This window comes from Scatophagus argus, chromosome 14, assembly GCF_020382885.2.
Source record: "Scatophagus argus isolate fScaArg1 chromosome 14, fScaArg1.pri, whole genome shotgun sequence".
In the NCBI taxonomy this organism is placed as follows: Eukaryota; Metazoa; Chordata; class Actinopteri; family Scatophagidae; genus Scatophagus; species Scatophagus argus.
The window spans coordinates 11,020,491-11,039,278 of NC_058506.1; the positions used below are offsets into that span (position 1 = coordinate 11,020,491).

Here is an 18,788-nt window from a genome sequence, read left to right on the forward strand (position 1 = left end):
TACAGTCTTATATGATGGCTTTTCTAGTCCGATGACAATGATTTGCATTTGTCTGAGTGACACACACTTTTTATTCTAATTCCTCATCACTGACATTGTGCGGCTTGAGTGCTATCTTGTACTCAGGACTGGATGTGATGAAGAAATGTCTATACTTTCAAACACTGACATAAGCTATTTAATAAGGAAAATTTGCATATATTGTGCATGCATTTGAATTCAAAATGATTTATCTCTAACTTGATTGGACGCTAATTGCACATGACACACTGATAGCAGCATATTTTAAAAAACTCTGATCTGAGTGCTGCTTTCACTATAAAGAGCCCTCCGTGTTCAAAATAATAGACCGGACTTGTACCAGCAGCTTTTCATACTTATAATAGCAAGAGATTAACATTAAGCTTATTGGTCCAGTGGTCATGGCGAGTTAAGCTTCATTTGCTGCAGAGTCATTTAGAATAACTGCAAGAGTTCAGCTTTCGTGGCGATCATTATTGAAATTTGCTGTTATGCGGTATTGTTTTAAGAGAGGACATTACATTCGCCAGACTCTGTGGGGGAGCCATTTGAGGATAATTTCAAGATAATAGTGAGTGTAAGGAAGCTAAAAAACATATGTGACATTTACTGTACGGTATATGTATCTCTATGTGTAAGGAGAGTGTGAATATTTTAAGAAAACGCATCACACAATCAGTGATCATATTGAGCAATTTATTTTGACTGTCTACTCTGATTACAGTAAGTCTAATTAGAAGATGCAGAAATGAACCCTCAGTGAGCTACTTTCTCAATACACATGCACAGTACTTACTTAAAGACACTTCACCTCGAAATCAAAACACTGCTTTCCACCTGCATTTGTTTCGACAAGGTTTCCCATTAATCTGCTTGCTTGCAGTGTTACAAACCTACACACACAGCCAAATGTACTCTGTTCTGTATCTATTGATCGAACCTGAAAATCAATAGTTTGTCCTCTGTAGTCTTTATCTATTACATCCCTTACTGTCCCAAGACTGTGCACTTGGATTAAATGTATATTATGGTGTTCAAGGTGCTTTTCCTTTCTGGCCAAGACGAAGTATGAGAAGAGAGCCGCAGCTTTGTTTGTGTATGTTATATGATTAATTGATAACTCCATTAATACCTTATACCTTATATACCTTATATACCTCTGATAAATGCTGTATGTGACTGTAACGTGTTTATTACTGTCACATTTATTACTTCTTTATTACTGTCCTAAAAACTAGCCACATAATTTAAACAGGCTTTTTGAGTTTCCCTTTCATCCAAGACAAATTGCCTTTGTCTTGGATGATTTGATAATGACTTTGTCCAATTTTAATCACTAAAGATTTGTAGAAAATGAACTTTTCTTAATACTGTTCATGTTTGCTTCCATACAGATAGTAGCTCTGGTCAGCTGTACTGTGTGAAAGCAGGAAAGCAAAATTAAAAAAAAAAACATGTTGTTGATCTTTATTAAACTTGATAAATATTCCCGTGGAGAGAGATTACATGTTGGCATGCCGTTGTTCAACCCTAATCTTACATTTACAGGCCACACCATGAAAAATCATTCTCAACATCATATAAAAACGATCTTAGGAGTTCTGTTCGAATTGCGACATTTTCTTTAATTGCAGCTGGTTTGATGCACATCACATCATCTAAGCCTGAATTTCAAATGTGCGCCTAAGGCTAAACCTTCACAGCACTATTTCTAACAAGTGTTGCAGTCATGAATGTATGTACAGTAATATTTGGTTGCCAGGGACATGAGATCTGGCTGTTTGAAGGATACTGAATATGGATCTTAGCAATTTCAATGATGTAACAGTACGGTTCCATCAGCATGTGTTTTAAATACCAAATCTTTGGACAGTAAGTGCCAAATACAAATATTTCATGTTTTATGCCTCACAAATTCTCTGTGTTCACTCTGTGTTCCCCCTGAAATGTATTCCTTTAATTGTAGATGAGATATTTTCCAGGATTTACTACAGGACTATTATCTAACAATTAACAGCAAAAATAACAGTTTCACAAAAAACACAATCCTCTGCAGCGTTTTTGGTTTTCATCTAGCATTGTTCAGAGTGGACTCTTAATCACCCGAGTGGTAAATGGCATGGCTGACTGACATCAAAGGTCAAACCAATACATCAGTCCAGAGCGGAGGAAAATAACAAGCCTCATGCTTCACATTGGGCCATCATCAAAGTTATCAAAACAAATGAAAAAATGTGACAATAATGTGAAAACACTCACAAATTCAAAGGCAGAACAATGGTTTTGTGATCGTAAGTTATAGCTAGTGTCATATGCGCAATTGTCTAACAAATAATCATGCCAACTTCATCTTCTTCCATGTCTGCATACCAGTCCAGAAGGTCAGCCTCCAAGCAACCAGCATTAATAAGAGAGGATTGTGGTGTACTTCACAGATTTTTGACACTCTGACTATCTTTCAAAGCTTTAACCTCATAAGACTTCAAACAGCAGTGTGGAAGCACGTCAAAAAAGTGAGATCCCTTAGTTGGTTTGTGCCTGATTACATTGACATTCATATACAGAAAGCAATTCTCCAAGTATTCTGTGCTAATTACCTCTAGGTCATCGCTTCATCACCAAGTCACAGAGATATATAATGATGTTCTGTGCTCAATTCTCAATGCTTCTATCTGTAAACATATGAAGAGTGCAATTATTGGTTAACCTCTGCAGTTACAGATGATTGTTTTGGCATATCCATGCTTCTGTGTGCAAATATCAGATATACACTTTATGCGACACAACTGTGCTTGTGTCTTTTCCTTGCACCATTTTCTCTGTCCTCCTTCCCCATCCACGTACACACAACACACATTTGACAAACATATGGAATTTGACCTGCCATTCTAGCACCCATTAGCAATCTGCACAGTGGAACACACCTTCGCCATTAGTAAGTCAACATTACCTTTGTATTGTTTAATTCCCATAGAAGTAAGACAGACAGTAAATTGAGCTTGTAGCCTCCAGGCAAGACTGCACTAGACAGCAGCTGTCTTGCTTTCCTGTTTCATGTGGCAGTTAGCAAGCATTGTGTTTAGCTTTCATTTTACTGGTACGAGAACTACAATGGTTTTCCATTTTCTCAAAAGAGCTGGATGAAGTTTGTACTAAACAGTAGTAACCTTTAACAAATTGTTTAATTGTAGGATACATTCAGAGATTTTATGTAAACCTGTACTCTGTGTATACAGTTGTAAGATGAAGGAAATTGTACAATCATGAGAAACTTTTTGAAGTTAATTTGATTGATTTAAATTCTTGGAATTATTAAAGGTTCTTTCTATATACACTACATAGACAAAAGTATGGGGGCACCTGACAGGACAGCACATTCTAAATACATTGACAGCTTTGCAGCTGTAACAGCTTCCACTTTCTGGGAAGGCTTTCCAAGTGTTTCTGTGGGAACAAAATTGGCAGCATAGCATTGTTCAAAAAGTTTTGGTATGCTGAAGCATTAAGATTTCCTGTCACTGGAAGTAAGGGGCCCAGTCTAACCCCTGAAAAACATATAGTGTATCTTTAACCAAGACAATTGTATATAGATGTGGTGCCTTAAAATGTTAACGTACTCTGTTGTAAATGTGCTATAAAGAGGGACAAAACTGGAAGAAAAAGTGCTCAGTAAAATCCCATTTTTCCTTTGACCTTCACTTCAGGTGGAGTCATTCTTGATTATGAGTGTGTCCCAATGGCCACAAGGATAATCCAGGATAGAAGTTCAGACTTAATCTCGCGCCCCGGGACAGAGGCTCAAGAAAACACAGTGCTGTTCATAACACAGTGACCTACCCAAAATAGACTCATGAGACACGTATGAGCTTGGGTCAAATGAAGCCATTGGTGTGGACTGCATTGGGGATCAAGCAGATCTTTAAGGATATTCATTTTAAGACCGATGTATTGAACAGGTTTGCTCTCATTTATGTGTTAATCATACAGACTTTGTAATTGCAGCATCATTCAATCTTTATTTTTCCATTATAGCTTCATGCATCTGTGCTATTAAATCCCTTAAATATAGATGACTTTGCTGTAAACAGATATGAGAATAAATATATTCCTTACCAATGTAAGGTTTTCAATTAGCTGACATTTACTTAGTTGTTAGCAAAATGACCAAAATTCATCCTTTTTCTTTTTGCCTACCATCTCCCCACTTCACCCCTTAGTAGCGGAGAGAGAGAGAGAGCAGGGAAGAGGGGTTGTTTAGTTGAAATGTTAGTCTGGTCTGCCTGGCTCATTGATCCTTTATCTGACTTAGCTTTGTGCAAATTAGAATCTATGGCCCTGAAATATCACCGACTTAACTGTTCTGCGTATTGATCAATCCATGGCACATGTCTGTGGTGCTGAAGTTGCAAACACAGAGGCAGTTTTCTTCCCATTCCAGCATCCTTCATGGGATCTTATTTCAGGAGAAATACATACAGACATGAATGGTGAGAGACAAAGAATTTTTTGATCGTTTTGATCGTTGTGTCATGAATTACACGTATGATGTCAATTTAAGGGTCCCTTGATGGTTCACTGAAAGGTGAGGGACTTCACCTCTCTATTACACCTCTCAGTCCAACTCATTTGTCAGTTTAAACATGTTTACTTAGCAAGCTGCACTTTAAACAAAAGACGGTTTGTGATGGCTGTGATAAGTATGTGTTGAAAGGCTACCAGGGGTGTTTCAAGCTCTGTTTTGATGTTTTTAAATGCACTGTGTCACCTTGGCCTATGTAACTGTTTTACATTGCAAATTAATTATGTATTGTGATGTTAAAAATATTAGTAGTTAGAAATTAGTATTACCAGCCTATTGAGTAAAAACTTAAAATACTTCACAATTGCCATCATAAAACATTTATTGAAACAGTTAAATGTATTCATGCTAACATTTGCTTATTGGAATATTTATTTTCTTTCACTCACTCTCTCTCTCTCTCTCATGCCCGCACGCACACACACACACACACACACACACACACAAATAAATACCGTAGTCAGACATGTTATCCATTGCACCACAGTCCTATATGGAGTGACCTTTGCGAATGGCCTGGTTGTCGCCACATGGCATGCGAACAGTTGTGGCCTTGTACTTTCTAGACTATTGAGGAGAATGCTGGTCAAAGGGCCAGTCAAGTCAGAAAATATTCACCTCATTCCCTGCTCTGAGGTAACTGCAGTCTGTAGCATCTCATCATTTCTACACAAAATAAGACCTCAGAGGTTTACTTTAGTTGGTCCTTGGCACGTTCTCGGTGAGATCTGTGTTCTAAAGAGTGAGGTAGATAAAAGCATAACAGCATGTGGTAGACTGTCCAGAGTGCGCAGGATGGATGGATGGATGGATTACTTGTGATACTAAAGATGATTTCCTGTTCCAAACAACATGCATAATTAATACACGCATATAAATATCTTTCATGCTTGAGTACCATTTTCCAGACATCTTATGAAGTTGGATCTTTTTCCATTAGTTGTCTTCCCCTTCATCTTAGCCACCTGGCTTTGTCAGCTTTGTTCAGCATTGAGACATTGAGTGTATCCCATAAATGATCATCTCTGCCAAGTGATGCTCTGCATGAGTCATATGCTGGCACAGCTCCCCACAGCTACATTACAGAGACAGAAAGGCTCGAGCATTGTGTAATTGACTAGCAGAGCTTATGAGGTTTTATAAGTGAACCTGTGACTTAGGAAGAGCATTGATTTAATTTTTGTAATTCTTTGCTAAAATGAAAATTTAAGACAGACTCGTCCTCCAGTCAAACACACCACAGGTCAATGTCTGACCACTCACTGCATTTTTACAGCTTTTTAGCCTTTTGGCCATGAGTGGAAAACTTTTGACATTTACATAGATGTGAAAAGAAGTCAAACACCCGAGGGAATAATGCCCCCTTTGTCTTATTTTAGCTTCTCTGTCCTTGCAGTTTCTCACATTAAAAAGCGTCTTTGTTGTCTTATGTGTTGTATTTTAAGGGCTTTTCTCTAAAGGACAGTGTTATTTTATAGAAATCACTATGCAGATACACAAACACTCATAAGTAACTAATCTGTAATTCCTAATTCCTATCGTGATGACACCGTATTCAGGGAAGATTCAATAATCAGGCCAGAATATTTTTTCTGTCTATTCAGCAATGTCTGACAGGACATCATGTTGACAGAGTCATTGTGACACTGACACACTGAGTCATACTGTTTATTAAGCTATTAAGGGCTTAATGTAGTCGCATGTGCAAAGAAAATCTTCTACCAACTGCACATGCACATGAAAATTTGAGTCACTGAATAAGATTTGATTTGAGTTGATATGATGCAATTATTCTTGATAAATGGCAATGTTCGGGTGCAGAAATAGAGGAAGGGATTGCTGAAATAGTTTGCTTCCACCAATGCACTAAACTGAAGCCATCAAATTTACTGTCTTTTGTGTTTGGTATTTAACAGAACATAGATGTGCAGACTGTTTAAATACGAAACAGGCACAGAGGACAATAAATTAGATCTCATCCGTTTCTGAAGACATCTCCTTCAAATGTCAGTCGTTGGCATTAAAAGGCATTAAAAAAAAGAAAAAGAAAGAATTAAAGAGTAATTTCTTAGTGAAATAAAATACCTCACTGTATCCTCAGATTAGGTTGTTGCAATGCGCTGATATTGGCAGTAAGCATGATATTAAATTATTATTAATAATATATCGTGTTAATAATACATATATCCTCATGCTTTGCAAATAATCCAGCACAGATGTTGTGCCATGTGCATCTTTTGTTTAGTCTATAATCATACCAGTACCAGCAGATATACATATATACATATATAGTACACTTTTACAGTCAGATTTTCAACCCAAGGCTACACAGATATTAACATTATAGAAAAGTATTAGCGTTGTTCACTGATGGAACAGGTTTTGCCCCCCCCATTTTCCGATATCCAGAAAAATGAAATGAAAAATTTCATTTACATTCATGTTAAGCCGTCAGGTTTGAGTTTCCGCTCTTTGCTTTGTGGACAAAACACAATCTTACACAGGAAGGAGAAACAGGAAATATGCAATTTGAGTTGCAAAAAGTATCAGACCACCAAGTATTACTAATCAAGCACTCACTCATGGTATGAGTGCTGCTCTCTGATCGCAGTCTCTTCTGTCCTTACTGTTTAGATGGTGATCCTCTCACTGGTCCTCAGGTATTCAGGGCCACAGAAAACTGCTACAAACCCATGTTTACATATTCATTGTTTACAGTTTTCACTGTTTTATTTATATTATTGCTTTTTTATTACGTACACACATATATTACTTATATTTTCCTTGTTTTGCTGCATTAATGCCTTGTTACAAAGCTGTTTTTGTTTTCTTGATTACCGTAACTACTCTGTGTGCCTTCAAATTGCCACCTGGGGACAAATAAAATGTTTTGAATTGAATTGAAAGTGTGAGTGAACAGATTTCTGTGAGAGTAAGCTGGGAAGTGCTCGTGTTTTTGTAAGGATAGTCTTCCACTTGGCCACAATATTCAGGAAAATGTTGCGAATTTTACTTGAACACACTTAAATGTTACTTATCACCGTTCTTTTATGTCTAAAAGGCAGTGTTACAGTGTTGGTTTCAATGGTATTACGCTCGTGACCTCACTCAAAAGAAGTAGCACAACACTAGTAACATGTTACATAACCTCTTGTGTAGGAACACAGTGTATGAACATTTTTTAGATAGAAGCAAAGGAGCACAGCCTGAGTGCTCTTATTTTTGTGAACTGCATGGAGTTTTACTTCCCTGTGGTTAAAGTTGGGTTAGGCGATTGTGACACTGCTGATCTGCTAAAAAAAAAAAAAAAAAAGCTGTAAAAAAGCTGTCAACGGAGGTGTTGATTCACATTGGGATCCAAAAAAGTAGTCACTCTTTCATGTAACATTTGATTCAGTTATATACAGTACAAAAATAGTATGAAGCATTAAGTGTCACAGATGCACTATTCCTCCATTGAATTTGAAATGACATTTGTAGCCCTAAGCCCAGATTTATCCCTCAGAGAACATAGTAATTTTGACAATATATGCTTTTGTATTTTCACTGTGCAAAATTTCCTGCTTAACATATGAACTTAAGAACATTTATTTTGAATGCTCCAAACAATCTGTTATGTGACTCAACAGCACATTTGTCTGTCATCGCAGGTATCTTTTTTACTGTCTAAGAATCTTTTTGTTGCATTGAATGATAAAGTTCACATTGTATATAATTACACACCATCATTATTATTATTATTCTTACTATTAATATCAACTACTTTTTTATTTTCACCTCTGTTGATGTCTAAACATTAATTTTACCATAATATTTGTTTTATCTTCCCACTGCAAACCACTTGGTACGATCATGTTGTGCATTTATTTTCCTTTTAGTCACGCTAGTGTTGTGGCTATAAGGATGCTGATGTTGGTCTTTATATCAACAGCCACCCCCTGCTAACTGCTAGCGTGACTCTAAGTCATGTTATTTTCAGGGTTGAGACTGAAGAAGTATTTTTCATTGCAGTTTAAGTACCCAGTGTTGTAACTTTCTTACTGGCCTCAAGACTTTACAATGTAAAGTTTACATCATCAGCAGTCAGTAATTAGCTCTTCACAGATAAACCTGTTCACTGTTTAAAGCCACTAGACATTGCCTCTCTGACCTCTTGCAACCTTTGGGTAAAGTGTCACGGATCAGGATAATTTAATGCAAGCTGATAGCTCATTAGAATTCAAACAGACACAAGCTGTACTGAACTATGTTTAACAGATGGGAAAATGCAAGCCAGTTTCACTCAGATATGCGACAGGTTATTTCATGATTAGTTATGGTCTCTTATGACTCACGCTGCAAACACTGACTGCTGGAGAGGGAGTTCAATCTTCTGCCAATGTCACACTGACTAACAGAGTTAGAGAGAAGTAACCTTTCTAAAACACATTTCTCTCTCTCTGTCCACCGAGGAGTTTGACACATATTGTCTGAGATTGGAAGTTACACGATGCAATCCACAGTTCAGAACCACTCTGCTTTACCATGTTGTACTTTCTGAGTTATGATGGCTTTTGTCTGTGTCTTATTCAGTGTGAACTGTATTAATTTGGGGATTTATATCTGTAGTTTTTACTTAACGCATGTATGCCAGATACATTGCGGATGGAATTTATTGTAGCCACGTAGTCTGAGAGATTAAACCTGTCAGAAAGTCCTAACATTTTTGTTTTAGTGTACTAAATCTATAATAACAACAGTTTTTCATCTCTAACTATCCTAATATATCCTATGCTGTCACTTCTAGCAGGCCCATCCATCAATAATTATATTTTTATTATGATCATAGGCATCCAGTTTCTCATAATGTGGTAAATACAAGATGGTTTAACTTATTTATTAAATTCGTTATTGTATTGGCTGATTACATCAGAATGCTGGCATGGGTAAATCAACTATGCTTGATTGTTCTGGTAAATCAATCCTGTTTGTGCTCTAATTTAGCCTTAAGTTTTACTCGATAAGTCTAAGAGTCTAAGAGGAGAATTCACACCGATAAGATGTTTTATTGGCATGAAACCAACAGTGAGCGAGAGCCTCATTAAAAACTTATTCATTTTGTGACTGAGATTTGAGTGTCATCTTCACACAATGTGTTAAATGCCTGCATTGTTAAAAGTAACTGACTCTATTCTGTTGGGAAACTCAATATATTGTCAACATCCTCGACTGCTCCTTCAAGCAGAAAACACTTATTTTATGATAGAGTTCAGCCAATTAGAAGGCCTGCTGCTACGTCACTCCCCATCCCCCTACATGGAAAACATGGAAAATCATCGGTCTCGTGCTTTAAATGGGTCGAAGGGGGTAGAGTTCTGTAATTACCAAGTGAAAACAATAATCAGAATCAAATGATAGAGCGTTTAAGTGTGTGTTAAACAAGAGACAATGTTAAGTTAGCAGAGGTAAGTGGAGTGTAAACAAGAGATGTGGAATTTACGTTGAAAAAAGTGAAAATGTCTTTCAAATAAATTTTGGAAATAACGCTGGGTGGTTTAGGCTACCAGCTTAGAGATGCCCCAAAAAAGATGTGCCTCTGGTTGGAAAGCAGTTTTAACTATTTCCTAACTGAGATTATGTGAATTAATAATGTAGAATTTTATTACAGTTACAGAAAGTCTTGGTTGGCCTATATGGTTTACTGAGTATGTGTGGTTTTCAGCATTTCTCTCTAAGCATCTCTCTGTCTCTTTGTCCAACCACACATAAATGCATTCATGAAGGATATGGCTAAAATAGTACACTAGAACTACGTAGGAAAAGAGAGAACAGAAGTCTCAAACAACTTCAGTTTTTCTTCCCAAACAAAGTTGTTTGACGCAGATACATTCTCTCAGCTTCATTTCCCTTTGTGTGTCAGAGGTAGACTGAGGGGAAAGCGTCGATTTCACCATCATAAGCAAACAGTAAAACTGAAAGATACCCCTAAAAGAGCTACCAGGACGGCTTTATATCAGCCTGAAATAGCCTTGGTGTGATGACCGATTTAAGCAGCCATAGGCAGTTTCAGACTCCATAATAACAAAGATAAGAGCTGGTCAGGAGGCTGCATCTGCAGCTAGAACAGAGTGTCGTATCTACAGAGAATCCATTTGCATCTGAGAGGACAGTTTCTTTTTATAATAACAGGCAATCTGTTAAAGAGGGTATTTTCAAGTAATATTCATATAAAAGCTATTTATTAAAAGAATACTCTTTCAAAATTGCCTTGTCACTAACCAAAGAAGTAACTGCAATCATAATATGCCTGCAGGTGAAGTAACCAGGAGCACATGTAATTACAGCAATAAATGGTGTAAAAGTGGGGTCAGAGGCTCACCAAGAGGCTCAGTTCTTCTGCATGCAATGAGTGCTGTGGGTGTGCAGAGGTAAAGCGTAAACTGTCTCACATTGGCAGTTAGTGCTACTGCTCATTCTCCCATTTCCAGGATGATATACCCCAGAGTCTCTCGAAGCCACTGTCCAGATTTGGAACTAACATTATGCTAGGCTTGATTACCAAGTGGATAGCTCCGTCCCTGCTGTGACTGTCCCTCTGTGCCCTTCTCTGCATGGGAACATGGTGGGTTTCGCTTGACACCCAGACCACGCAGCAGCTGAGCCTCAGATGAATGCTAGTCTATGCTGGCTCCCAGGGGGGGTTGCTAGGGCTTCCCGGTCCGTACTGCAGGGGCTGTGTGAGAGGAGAAAGGTTACATTCAGTTTACATCATAAAGGCTAGACGCACGCACAGAGGCCTTAAGATGCACAGTCTGCCTTTCTCTGGCTTCATTTGTGTCTTTGTCACTCTAACACTGACAGGCACAGTGACACACTCATTTATACATCATTCACTTGCTGCTCCTCTCACAAAGTCGGAGCTTTCACTCTGTTTGGTGCACGATAAATTATAACCCACTGTGATGAAGAATTTAGGAAGAGAGAGTGCTGGAATACAGGTATGACATCATGGCTGCAATCCACAGCATCACATCATTTTGAACTAACATAAGCAACAACCGGTGGCATAAATATGTTGTGATGTGTTTTCATCCACTTTATAACCATCTTTATCGTTTAGCCTTGATTACACATATTGAGCAACATGAGGAGATTTCCAGATCTTTAAAATTAGATCACATATGCTCAGTGTACAGATACAAAAGAACTGCAGAATGATTTAAAAAAAATAAAAATGAAGAGGTTAACACATACCAAACTGCACTAGCAGGGATCAAGTTGAAGCAGAGATGCATAAATAAGGGATTAATGGATATTCTGCCAGTAATAGCTGCCCTTGTAGCTGTGTTTGTACTGGTGATGTAGTTACTTAAAAATGAATGTCCTCCTTCTCCATTACCGTAAGCTATGTTTATAAAGAAAAGTGTCATTAGAATTGCATAGCATATTATGATGGCACATTTAGTAGAGTTTTTTCTGGTCTGCCACGTGCAAAGAGATGTCACCTTGGACTATCGCTGTACATACTGACTCACATGGTACAAGCAAAACAAAAAAGAAGCAGCCTCGCATGCAGTCGATACTAAGGGACTGCAGTCATACTATCAACTGCAGACTATACATCACTCTTGATATATTTCAACATAAGATGGATTTCTATACTTGAGGTCACAACTGTCATTTTTTTCCCCTTCAGCCAGAGCAACTGGCTGCTGTCTTCAGCTGCTGAAGCCATCACTGTGGCCTGATGAAAGCCTAATCCTTCACTTTCCCCAGCCCACTTCTGTAACCTATTAAAACTCACAATCCATATAAAATTGGTATTCAGCAGATTAGTTTATGGAAACATGGCATAACAAGGCACTCAGACGGCTGCAATGTTCTGCATTGCAGTAATAGTCAAATCCATTGTAACTAACCCATGTAATTAGTGGACTGAGGATAGACAAAGGTTTTGACATGCATGTCAAATTTTGTGTTTTTTTACGTGACAGACATCATCATTGGCACCAGTCTTCAGTGAGATTTAGTCAGATTGCTGTGGTTGCTAATGTGATGTTCAAAAGCTTCATGATCAGACCGTATACATATGAGTAAACTCATTTACATATGTGTAAATGTAGCTTTTGATCTCATATTCACAATACAACTTAGAAATAACAATGTTTATGTAAATTTCAGCAAATCCAAGGCAAGGCACATTTATTTATGCAGCACAGCATACTAATATGCCTCATGTTAATGTTAAAGAGTCACCCAGCAAAAGACATTAGGAGGCAATTTGGCTAAACATTACCACTTAAATATTATTATTATTATATTATTGAAAAAAAAGAAGTCAGTTCAATCTCTTGTCATACCCCAGCAGAAAGTCGGTGTGTGTTGTTAGTTTGTCCATTATTCTACAGTGTGCACATACCTCAGTGTGCAGTATGCAGCAGGGTTCCCTTGGAGCTCCACTAACTGTACCTGCACGTACACCAGCTTGAGTTAATTTGCACCTGAGTAATGCTGTAATTTCATTGAAAGCAGGCTTTGCGTTTGATATATGTATGCTCTGAAAATGCACGGTGATCTCTGTGTTCCTATATCTCTCCCACACACTGAAACAAACTCTCCATCCAATGCCTTTTTATTTCTCTCAGTCTGCCCCTTCTCTTTGTCACCTCCTCTCTGTTCCTGGCTCACTCTGGGCAATGTACAACAATGTCTCTGCATGCTCAGCAAAAGGAAACCTTTACATTTTCTTCTTTGCTCCCAATTCATTTTGATAGATTGTTCACTCACTTTCTTCTGTGTTCAATGAATAATAAAACGATGTGCTAACCTTACACCTTCCTATAGTGAAGTAAGGTACTGTCCCTTATACAGTTTTCCCCAAAAGCAGATGCAGTTTGTAATATAGATATATTAATGACACATGAATGTGTTCATGTCTCATTTGATTTGAATCTATATACAGCCTATCTTCAATACACAGTGCACCCTGTTGTTGTATGTCACAACACTTCAGTATTTCATTTAGTAGTTTATAAAGAGTATTCCAAATCCAAATGGGCTAATAAATAGTGGATGGCAGTTTTTATTTGGTATAATACCTTCAGCCACATCAAAAACACCTAAATGAGATGTAATTCTAACAAAAGGAACTGTGGTGCTGCTGTGTTTGATGCCTGAAGGATTGTTATGCATCTTTCATATACCTTACAGAGAGGAATATAACACCGTGCTGATCTGTGCTCACTGCACTGGGAGTCGATTCACACCGGGGTGTCTCATACATTTACAATTGACAAGGGACACATAAGCTTATCTAATTTTACTTTGCTGCGGGTTATCACATTATACTTTCACAATTTAACCACGCTAGAAGTAATGATGTTTTGTAGAATGGTGTTACTTGGTTTTGGCTTCTCTATTATGTGCTCATCCAAAGCAGGACTTTGTCATGTGAACGTCAATGACAAAAAGACTCTCACACTTTCATGACTTGTTACTACGGATCAGGATCAGCTCTCCTAAACAGACACTGTGTTAAAGACTCTGATACTGTGGAACATGTGGTATGCACCTCTGCCAAGGCTGCACAAATTTTATTAATAATATTATAAAATGTTGATTTTCACTGTTGCTAGGTGGCTACAGTGATATCGTGGGTGTTTGACAGAGTATGGCTAGGTGGTTGCTGGGTTAGCATGGTTTTTAGTGTATTTCCAGATGATTTTAGGTGGTTGCTGAGGTATTATGCGTGGTTTCTACGGTGTTGCTTTGGAGTACTATTGGAGAGATTTATATTTCGCTTTCCCTCTCTACTGTCAGATGTGAGATAGTTCTTAATTTTAGCATATCCTCTGTGCAAACATGTGAACGAGTTGGGGGGCAGCATGAGGGAGTGGTGGTCAGAATGAGACTGTGGCACAGAGAGACCAGCTTTGGAAGCTTCAGCCCCATGGACACACAGAGGGACAAGTTGTGCATTTCAATAGTGCTTTAACAAGCCTTCATTTACTTCCCCTCAGCTCCTCTTCTTGGGGGCAATGCCCATTACCATGTTAAGTGATGTTAAGTGCAAAAATATATATATATATATAATTTGTTTTTATCATTATTGAAAACACTGATAATCATGCATTGTAATCCCTAATTCACAGTGACTGTAGTGCTCACGACTTATCGTTGAGTAGTATCTGTGGAGTCTGCTGATGAGGGCACGTTCAGTTTTGAATCCCTTTGGGCACTGCCCTCCTGGCACATGAAGTGGACACTTGCATGACGTATGGTGCTGCATAATACCAAGTGCTGAGAGGACGTGAAGGGGGACAAATGAATACTGAAAAGCCCCGTAAGGCTGTGTCCAAAAGCAGTTTCTGTTTACTACCTTTTGTACCGCATTTTCTTTCAGTGATTTGTGCCAGTGGCTGCATGTACTCTACTTACTGCTAATAATTCAATGCATTGCATGTAATGGATGCAAACATTGTAACTGTACAACATTACACTAGTTTTTGATGATGCAGAAAGTGTCCCGACTATGTCTATTTAGTGCTTGTGCAGTAAATGCTACTGAGAGTTTGGGGACATTGAATGAGTGAACGAAGGAGTGATTTCAGGCACAGCCCTTGAGGCTTGAATGTTAAAGCACCATGACAAGATAATGAGAGACTATGTATAAATGTTTCTCTCTGTGCTCCTCCAGTGGCCAAATGCAGTAATGACATAAATAATGACCCAAGGCAGATATAGTCTGAAGCCTCCAAATTTAATTACTCCAGCAAAATACAAGGAACATTGTGTACAGCTGCCCCAAAACCTAATCACTTGTTCCTTCCTTTCCACTTAATTTCTTTGAAATCATTTCCAAGTTTCTGAGATATTCTACTAACCAAACGAACTGGACTAATGTAACCTTAGCTGAATGAGTAATAAAAAAGAGGATTTTTAGATAAGAATAAAATGTATTCCGCCAGTCTGTAATAATGAGATATTTCATTACAAAGCTTGGAGGCCATAGCTGCAATGGCTGGTTTTCAGTTTACTTGGGGGACTGAAGTACAGTAAAGTGCAATCAAAAACAATTTCATCTACTTTATTAAGATGCATTAACAGCACAAGTTTTCACAGTGATGGCAGACCTACTGGAATCTGAAATCTCTAGTCTGATAATATTCCACATAATCATTAATGAAGGGAATCATTAATGTATGAAGTACCATTGAATAGTAAACTAGATACTAGAAACACATTAAAAAGGCAGGAACTCTGGGACCAATTTTCCACCAAACAGAAAATGACGCCAGTGCCTAGACAGAGTGAATATACAGTAAAAGGCACAGAAAAATCCTTATAGAAACCCCACAGATTCAAGACAGATAGACCGTTCATTAACTGCCACACATTATCTTAAAGGGTTAAAATGTGTGATAAATATATGATCATAAATATCTGGAAGCGGTTTTCAAACCTGATAATTGTAGTTCCCCATCAAGTATCATCATTCTCCACATTTTAAGGTTCTCGTAACAAATGTTCATCACAAATTGCTGTCATAGCAGCAGTAAAATCCATTACACCTTTCTGCTGGTGTTTTCTTTAATGTTGCTATAATGAGCAAGACAGGCAGATCAGCGCAAGCCAATAACAAAGACAGGACTTCCTTTATGGCCAACTATCCTGCTGAGGCTTTTGGGCCCATCATCAAATTTAGACTCTGAAGTGAAGAGGAAAAACACCTCAGCCAAGCAAAAATCATGTAGTCCTCTGCGGTGATGGCCCACTGCCTTCTCAGGTTTTTATTTTTGAAGGCCAGAGCTCCACTGTGGATAAGGGGGATGTAGACAGTTCACGCTGCTCCTTTCTCACTCTTGTCTTTTGCATCAGTCCAAATCTCAATGTTTAGGAATCGTGGCTGTTCAAATTCTGTTTCCTCTTGATGGGGGGGGGCTCTCTCCGCATTGTAAGCATCGCTGCTCCTCTTCCTTTCCAGGAGACATGCTGAGGCTAGTAAACCCAGCTAAACAAGCAAATGGAATCTATTTTTGCCTGCTCCATGTGCAGCCAACAATATGCAGCCTACTGTCACATGCAGCGTCTTTTCAGCAGAGAGTGCACACAGTCTGCCAACACACCAAAGTTGCTAAAAAAACAAAGGTGGAAAATCATGTTTAATCAAGGTGTGAAGCTAGCAGAGAAGAGTGAGTAAAGCTGTGCATCCAGAGGCCCTCTTTAAACCTCTGAACTCTGAACCTTTTCTAGATGTAGCTGACCTTCTTTAGTATCCGTGCCTCAATAAATATGAGGTGACAACACAATAATGTTATAAAAAAACAGTGTAATAAGTGAGCAGTTCTGTTTTCAATGTAGTGCTGCTCGATCATTGTCTGATCATTCTGCCCACTATACAGTTTACATACATATTCTTCTATCTTTATTGGTGTATTTCAGTGTACTCGTGTTTTTCACTCTGTCTCCTTCCGTGCACTGTCAAAGCCAGCGTTATTTTAGGTGTTTTTCATTTTTAGCCTAATGAAATCAACCAAACATCACAACTGCAGGCCATGCCTTTCAGAGGATGCTCGCATTATGAGTAATTAATCTGAAAGTGCTATGATTAATCCTGCTATTTTACCCCCTGGGGCGAGACTGGATGTCTGTGAAAAATCTTCTCTCACAAATCCTCCTGAGAACAAACAGTGCACATTTAGGTGTTTTAAGTATTTAATACGCTGTACACGTCTTCTCACATCATGTCATCTGCAAGTTTGCGGGCCCCTTGACTTGTGCATGTATATAAACTACTACTCCATATGTGGAAAAATAATTTGATTATGTAAATGCGTAGAGATCTGCCAAAGTGCTCTGTAAGTGGAAAAATAGGTTAAAATAGCCTGTAGGAAAATATAAAAATGCAAATAAAAGGACTGGAACTGCAGGGGTAACAGATGTAGGACAGTCATTCCATTTTCAAAATGTAAGAGAAGTCAAGTAGATTGATTAGAATGAAGCTGATTACCATATATATCATTATACATGTTTTTGATGTGGTATGTGCAGGTGAGTGTCAATATTTAGAGCGTTTGTGTTTGAGGTTGATCTTATTAAATAACCAAGGACAACACAAGGTTACAGGCAATGTCCCCCACCCCCACCCACCCCCTTCTTGTTGTCCAGATCGCATGGCTTTCATCATGTTGAGCAACCCTCAAGCACGTAAATTGATTAATGCAAGCCTTTCATTCTAGACAGCTCTCACCAAGATATCATCGCTGCCTCGAAAGATGCTCACATGCTGGAGAGCCTGACAGTTCAAGTCACTAGCTATAAATCATCCCTCTCCAACTTTTCTTGCCCAGTCTTCACAGTTACTGGGAATGACACTGGTTTTATTTGGACTTGGTTGAATTTTGAAACATTTGCCATAACTGCCCTCATGTGAGAATGACTGAAGCTTCGACTTTTCCTTTGATGTCATCGGAGGATTATCCTCCATGCTTGTCATTGCGTCGCCACACCGAATAATCGCTACTGTAAATGTGTCATCGCGTTGTAACCAGGCAGTGCTGTGTATCACTGCAATTGTCTGTTTCACTGAACTGGAACGCACTTCACAGCATCAAGATTTACTTAGAAACATAAAGAAGACGACATACATAAAGGATTTAAATCTCTGTGCGAATCAGACTGAAAGACAGATGGGGAGGAAAAATAAAAATCACCTTCAGCTTGTTTCAGTTTATTTATGTTTATAATACCATCAGATGAATGCCTGCATGCTGTTAGGGCACTTGCCATTCCAGAAATGCACTCACTCCTCCCCTGTTCTTTTTGTTCAATCAGCCTCACTCCCCCTCACGCCCCACCCCACCCCCCTGCTTGAGTAATGGCCTGCGTCAACTTCTTGTCACTATGAGAGGTGGTGCTGCATGGTTTGCCTCTGTCCTCCTGTTTCCATGCGTGTCCTTTCAACCGACCAGGCAATCCCAGCTGATATCTCTATTGATCGTGATTTAGCTGATATCGCTGCAGTCTCCCTTCCTCTCATTTTACCTCTCCCCTTGCAATCTCTCTCTCTCGCTCTCTCCCTCTCTCTCTGTCTCTCTGTTTCCCCTGTTTGGCTCCATCTCTTCTACCTCCAGTCCCTCCCCACTTTGTCTCTCTGTTCCTGATAATGTGTTCCACCTCTCAAGTGTCAATATATTCCGATTCATCTTAC

The 18,788-nt window shown here is 38.6% G+C and overlaps 1 protein-coding gene across 3 annotated transcripts in view; it reads left to right on the top strand.

The window, feature by feature from the left end:
• Positions 1-18,788, top strand: part of LOC124070879 (neurexin-2-like) — a 108,306-nt gene that overhangs the window by 58,814 nt on the left and 30,704 nt on the right. The gene's annotated exons all lie outside the window — the stretch shown is intronic.